Below are 7,219 nucleotides of genomic sequence, written 5' to 3'. Positions count from 1 at the left end.
GGTACCATGGATGAGGTTGTCTTGCTGTATAACTCCATAGGGTGTTACTCACATCACAGTCTGGATGAGTGATAGCCTGAGGAGGTTCACAGTGCAGAATTTGTGCGGCACTGGTTTCAGTTCTGGAGAAGAGAAAGACAGTTCTTTGGTGTCATCTGTATTCACATCTTCTGTAAGTAATCACCTCTATTCTTGGTATCAGTAGCCCAAACATAATGTTATTCTTAATTTTGTATTATTTTTGTCAGCAACATGTTTTGGACATTTCATATGGTCAATCCTGATTGCCAATCTAATGGGACATGAAAACACTATTCAAACACACAAATGGATGTGTCTATGAGGGGGTTTCCCTAGAAAGGTTTAACTAAGGATAGAAGACTCACCTTTTGTTGTAGAGCAGAACTCCATGGTTTGGGGTCTCAGACTGAATACAAAGGAAAACTTGAGCTGGAAACTAGCCTTCATCTCTCTCTGCTTCCTGTAGATGCAATGTGAGCAGCTGCCTCACATTCCTGTCTCCATGACTTCCCCACTATGACTATGATTGTAGCCTCAAACCATGTTAGTGAGCCAAACTAAATCTGTCTTTCTTAAATTCCCTTTAGCAATGAGAAAAGCAAATAACATGCATAAAGTCATCAACATTTTGGTTAACAAGAGGACTTGAACTTGGTCATGAGAACTCTACTTGTCTTTCTGGTATTACTGAGGATGGGCTCAGGAGGGATCTCCAGCTCTGTCAGGTTACTAGAAACAGTTCAGAGACAGCAGCAGAGAATATGGAAACAGGGTGGGGATAGGCTAATTATTACTCAGTGCTATCTGGAGAGGAAAACAAAAACTATTGATCAGGCTACATCATCTTTCTCTTGAAATGAGCTTCCTTATACAAAAGATTCCCTTAAATAGGTATCTGACAAGAAGCAATCTCTTAGGCTTTGGCCCCAAACTTTCTTCTGTAAATCATCTTTGAATGTAGGTAGAGCATAAGCCATTGGTGAGAAGGAAATGGGGCAATTAATAAGGATTGTGAGCTCTGTGCCAAGCCCTGCCCCCTCACATGCTCCAGGAGACTGGTGTCATGGAATGTTTGGTAAGACAGAAGCCATCCCAGGTAAGAGAGGTCACAGACTAATGATGTCCATGATTCTAAACATGCTTTTCTACATCACATTAATGACTAACAAAGAGCCAATCTATCACCAACACCTGGGTATCAGGAGCCCAGACGGTCAAGGGAGCCTTGACAAGGAGGTCAGGGTCAAGTCCCTTAGACCCTTTGGGTTCCAGGTTTCTTGTTCATGAAGTGAGATAATCCTAATCACCTGGGAGAACTGAGCCAGATATCAAGTCAGCTCATGCATGTCAAGTGCTTTCCAGACTTGCTCATAAAGGAGTCTCAATGATGACTGGCAGCCATTATTCCTTTTTCATTGTTGCTCATATTGTTAGTAACTTTATTTTATTGTTCCCAAATGACCCAATTTCCAAGACAATCTAAGCCCAAGGCCCTCATCAGAGTCTTTGAGGGCTACTGAGAAGGCTCCCTCAAGCCAGGCATCCCCTATTCTGTATTCCTCTCACATTTCAACTCCCAACAGACTCCTGTGTTTTGAATAAGGTCAGACCACTGAGTGTTACCTGCAACCTGGTCTGGCTGTTAGGTTAACTGCTCTCAGACAAACTGTCCTATGCATATAAACATCACCTGATGGATACATGGACTATGATTTCCAAATCAAAATTCTTACTTTACAGTGGCTGCTAGGGTCACTCTGGACCATACGAATCATGGATAACAGATTCAAACATACTGCTCTGGAGGTTACGTGACCCAAAAGAGTAGCTAGTATCCTTGATCATACTGGTGGCTACTCTGGACACCTGTGTCTTATTAGAAGTGGTACCTGCTGCAAATGCAGCTCAGAGGGGAGAGGCCCTTTCTAGCACACTAGAAGTGGAACTATGAAGAGGCAAAACAACAATGTATATAAAGTGATTTAAAAAAAACACAGTCACATTTCTGTGGAGGAACTGATTTGTTACTTTCTCAAAACAACCTAAGAGTTGAGGGTTCTTGGAGATCCTTGCTGTGCAGCCAGGAGCCAGTTACTCCACTCTCCTGAACTTTAACTTCTTCCACAGAGTGGGCTTGTTGCAGGCACTTAATAACATTTGGTAGCTAACTTCATAGTTTGGGTTCCTCAAAAGTGTGGCCTTAAGACATAAGCATGAGGGTGGGACAGATGAACTCTATGTAATTCAGTTGAACCCAGAAGGCACTTAGGAGGAGAGGGGAGGGTGAGACAGAGGGAAGAGAACAAGCTGTAACAGATATATGGAAAGTAAAGCTGTGGCCCACTGGAACTCAGCCCTATGGGTTGATCTGATGACTCACAGGAATATACCCAAGAATCATTCCAAAAGGGTGAGGATGAGACTCTGAGCCCATGTTCACTGATTCCAGCCCTGCTAACTTGGAGATGAATTTATAGAGCAAGATTTCATATCAAATAGTAGAACAAAACAAACAAAGAATCACCATGTGCCAATATAGACTTCTGCATGTTGTATAAAGCAAATGGATGTTGTTATATTTGGAAGTCACAAGAGTCCTGGGAACGGGGCAGGGCAACGTCAATGGCCCCTCTCTCCAAAAGGAAAACACCACCAGTGATTTTTTTTCACTTGATTCTCTACAGTAACATCAACAGGAACTCATTGTGGGAAAACTTAAACCCAATTTGTGTCTGTGCAAAAGCAAGTTACTTTAGAAAATATATCTTTAAAATGGAACAACAGAATCCTTGAGTAGATATGCTGTGGATAGCGCTCTGTGTAAATAAAGTTCTGATTGGCCAGTGGCCAGGCAGGAAGTATAGGCGGGACAAGAGAGAAGAGAATTCTGGGAAGTAGAAGGTTGGAGGGAGACACCTCCAGCCGCCGCCATGAGAAGCAACATGTAAAGACACTGGTAAGCCACAAGCCATGTGGCAAAGTATAGACTAACAGAAATGGGTTAATTTAAGAGAGAAGAAGTAGATAACAAGAAGCCTGCCACAGCCATACAGTTTGTAAACAATGTAAGTTTCTGTGTTCTTTCTTGATTGGGTCTGAGCAACTGTGGGACTGGCGGGTAAGTGAGATTTGTCCTGACTGGGCCAGGCAGGAAAACTCCAACTACATAGATAACCCATCATCTACCCTACAAAACACAGTTATACTTTTGATCTGCTGGTTAAAATTAATCCATGTTAATTGTATTATAGTTTGTGAATTCTGGAGGTGGGGGAAGCAGACCTGATTTTAAACCAGTGAATGAAGATGGAGGCAGAAATGTACCAGCAAGGCTCAACATTTCCAAGAGCCTGCTTAAAAGTTTCATTTTCTCTCACGTAAAGTTCTACCCAAGTAAATTAAAATCACAAATGTCTGTTCTTCTGGCTAGAATTTTGGTAACACTTCAGACCTGCAATGATCAGAGACCCTTCTTGGTCTTGTGGAAAAGAGTATATGCCTGTGGTGTATCCATGTGTGTGAATATAATACACATACATCAGTCTATGCATGTGTGCATGGAGGCCAGAGGTCAATGGGAAATATCATTCTCTCCACCCCAATTTTTTTCAGACATTATCTTTCACTGTCTGACTATATTAGCTATCCAATGAACTACAAGGACTCACGTATCTCTACTCCCAGGGCTGGGGTTACAGACAGGTCACAGTGACTACCATTTGTTGTGGGTGTGGAAATCTGAACTCAGATTTCCACACCAGCTCAGCAGCACTTTACCCACTATCTTTTCAGTCCCCCAGTTGGTAGCTGATGACATCATAGAGTTACACAAGCTAGAAACCAGACCACATTACATGTCCCTCACTAGTCTCCACTCCTAAACAGAGAGACCCTGGTTAGGCATCAAGATGTCTAACTGTGACACAAGGAGAAAAGCGTCCACAGATAGAACCCTCAGGATTTATGCCCAGAAATAAATGAGAGCTGTTTCTCACAGCTGCTAAAGAACTCTCTGGGCTCCAATAAACACATTAGAAGGTGAGTAGCGAGGACTTTACCTGTCACAGGTATGAACAAGCATAGGAGAGCTTTTCCCCCCACCCTGTACAGACCAGTAACATGAAGTCTTCTAAATAAGGGAGAAGAAGTGTTGGCCCTGACATCCAAAAGCGAGGGTGGATGGAAACACACTTCCTAGCTTCTCCGGCTCTATGAGATCCCCCAGAGAAGTGGCAGCGTCTGGGTGAGAGTCACACTTTGGAATCAGAAAACGAGGGCTGCTCTCACAGTTATGCCATCAATACACAAGCAGGGCTGGACACACTCTGCCTAACAGCTCCCAGTTCAGGATTCTAGATAAAAGATGGAGGCAACGCCTGCTCCCCACAAGAATGCAGTTTTGCGGGAAGCACTCTGGCTGACAAATTTCAACCAGTTCAGCTATCTGAACTGGAAGACCCCACTCAGACAACTTACCTCGTTCCTCCAAGCTTTTTTCTTCCCTATGGCAAAACACCATTTAGCCTTTGATCTCACAGGTTCAGATTAAAACAATCCTAGCATAGTTTAAGCAAGCATACCGAGCATACACATGCAAACTTACTATTACAGCAATGTGATTTAGTCTACATTATCTTTGCTCAGATTAAGCATTTCAGGCCAACTTTTTAAAGATCAGGTTTGTTTCTTTGCCTGCTGAAGGAGATCAGACACAGCGGAGTTCACTTCTAGGCTTGCTACTCACTGACCAGTCCAGATGTGCTGTGTCTGCATCCCTCCAACCCTGTGGCATGATTCTGTTTGGGTGCTGGAAACTGCACCCATTCTCAGTCACAATGATGGATGCTATGCATGAGGTCCAAGGCAATCAGGATAATCCCAGCTGCTACCATGGCAACTGCTTCAGAAAGCAGTTAGTGTTGAAAGTGTGTTTCAATGGCTGTATGGACAGTCACTCTTCACATTTGGATAAACGAGGCTTGTCGCCCTGGGAGTTGCTGGCAGCCATTTAGATATCAAAGCGGAGTGAAGCCAGAGCTGGAAAAAACTGAAGGAAATGAGCCACTTCTTTGATGACATCATGATGCTTTGTATTAAACTGTATCCGAAACTAGTATCTTCCGGCGAGTTTTATTAGGTAAGACAATACATTTTCTTGATAGAGTTTCAGTTTCTCTGTCTGTTCTTACTAGAAAAAAAATTGTTCCTTATCTTTTAACAGATTAACCCAAACAAGTTTTCATTCTCCTTCTAAACTTTAGTTTCCTGATTTACAATGGAAATGGGGGTGATATTTATCTGCCTTATACAAGAGTGCAGTGAAGTCCAGCAGTGCCTTTAGCACTACACTTAGCACAAAGAAAGCATCAATAAAAGTGGTGTGAACTGTATTGTGCTCAGAGCTCTAGACTATGCAGAATGCCTTATGTGTATCTCTCATGGGATAACTGCACCAGAATCTCAGGGTTTACTGTACTCATTTACCAAAGAAGAATGAGGACTCAAAAATTTCTTGGGACCCCAGGTACTTAACCGGTATCAAATAAAATTTTTACCAAGTATAGTTCCTTCTCTTTTAAAAAATAATCTTTGAACAAATGATTTATATTGATTATATAATGGAAATAAAATATTAACTAAATGCCTATAATGTCCCAAGCACTATTAGGTTCAAACATTTAATGGCAAATATATAGATCTGCATTAGAGGAGAAATTAAATTAAATTGTACCTTGGATCTATTGTTGTCATGATCCTAACTGCTGAGCTAACCTCTCAACATCTGTATGCTCTATTCACAGGAAAAGAACTTGAATGGAAACCCTGGCAATGGGCAAAGAGACACCTTGTTGGTGGTGCTGCTCTTATATCAGTCAGGGGCAGAGCAGCTGACAGTCCTTTGTTCATCCTAGCTTGATGCCTGACTTGGTGGCCAAAGCTGTTTCATGCCTAGGGTGCATAAAATCCTGATGCTGCCAGGTGGTGGTGGCACATGTCTTTAACCTCAGAACTCAGGAGGCAGAGGCAGGCAGATCTCTGTGTTTGAGGCCAGCCTGGGCTACAGAATACAAAAAGTGGTCATGGTATTAGGGGATTACATGTGTGCCTCTTGTCATGCCTGTATTGGGGGCACCAATGTCTGTGCTGAGGTGCAAAAGATGCAAATGGAAGCTCCCCATATCATTGTGGGCACCCCTGGCTGGGTGTTTGATATACTTAACTAAATACATCAAGATGTTTGTACTTAGATGAAGCAGATGAAATGTGGGTTCAAGGACCAGATCTATGATATATTCCAAAAGCTTAACAGTAACACATGGACAACATTGTTGTCTGCTACAATGCCCTCTGATGTCCTTGAAGTGACCAAGAGGTTCATGAGAGACCCCATCTGGATCCTTGTCAAGAAGGAAGAATTGACCCTAGAGGGAGTGGAGGCTTGACACATTGTGTGACTTGTATGAAACCCTGACCATCACCCAGGCAGTAATCTTTATCAATACCAGAAAGAAGGTGGATTAGCTCACTGAGAAGATGCATGCATGCCGGGGATTTTACTGTTTCTGCCATGCATGGAGATATGGACCAAAAGGAATGAGATGTGATCATGAGGGAGTTCCGGTCTGGTTCTAGCAGAGTATTAATTACCACTGACCTGTTGGCCAGAGGCACTGATGTACAGCAGGTCTCCCTAGTCATCAATTACGACCTTTCCACCAACAGGGAAAACTACATCTACAGAATTGGTCATGGTGGTCACTTTGGCCATAAAGGTGTGGCTATTAACATGGTGACAGAAGACAAAAGGACTCTTCGAGACATTGAGACGTTCTACAACACTTCCATTAAGAGATGCCCCTCAATGTTGCTGACCTCATTTGAGGGGCTGTCCTGCTACCTGGCCCTAGCCAGGATTCAGTACTGGGGGGCTGAGGAACAGCTGGAGGGGGGAGGAAAGGGAACCAAGGGATGGACATCTTGTTTTTGTTTTTTGTTGTTGTTGTTTTTGGTTCTCTCTAAATACATACATACATACATACATACATACATACATACATAAATGTCACCTTTTGAGGCAAAAAAAAAAAAAGAACTTGAATGGATCTTACCATCAACCACTATTTAATTTCTCCTAAGAGACTCCAGAACATCCTGAGGTGAAATCCAACATGTCTCTACTTGATTCTATAGTTTAAAA

The 7,219-nt window shown here is 42.6% G+C and overlaps 1 non-coding gene and 1 pseudogene across 1 annotated transcript; both read left to right on the top strand.

Moving 5' to 3' along the window:
• Positions 1–4,856: 4,856 nt before the first annotated feature.
• On the top strand, positions 4,857–6,903 carry LOC118577948 (annotated as a pseudogene).
• Positions 5,840–5,983, top strand: LOC118579030. The gene has a single exon (XR_004944400.1). It is a non-coding gene; the product is annotated as a small nucleolar RNA SNORA48 (small nucleolar RNA).
• Positions 6,904–7,219: the final 316 nt, after the last annotated feature.

The sequence above is a fragment of the Onychomys torridus genome, chromosome 2 (assembly GCF_903995425.1).
Source record: "Onychomys torridus chromosome 2, mOncTor1.1, whole genome shotgun sequence".
NCBI classification, from domain to species: Eukaryota; Metazoa; Chordata; class Mammalia; order Rodentia; family Cricetidae; genus Onychomys; species Onychomys torridus.
This window is presented reverse-complemented; position numbering and strand designations above follow the sequence as displayed.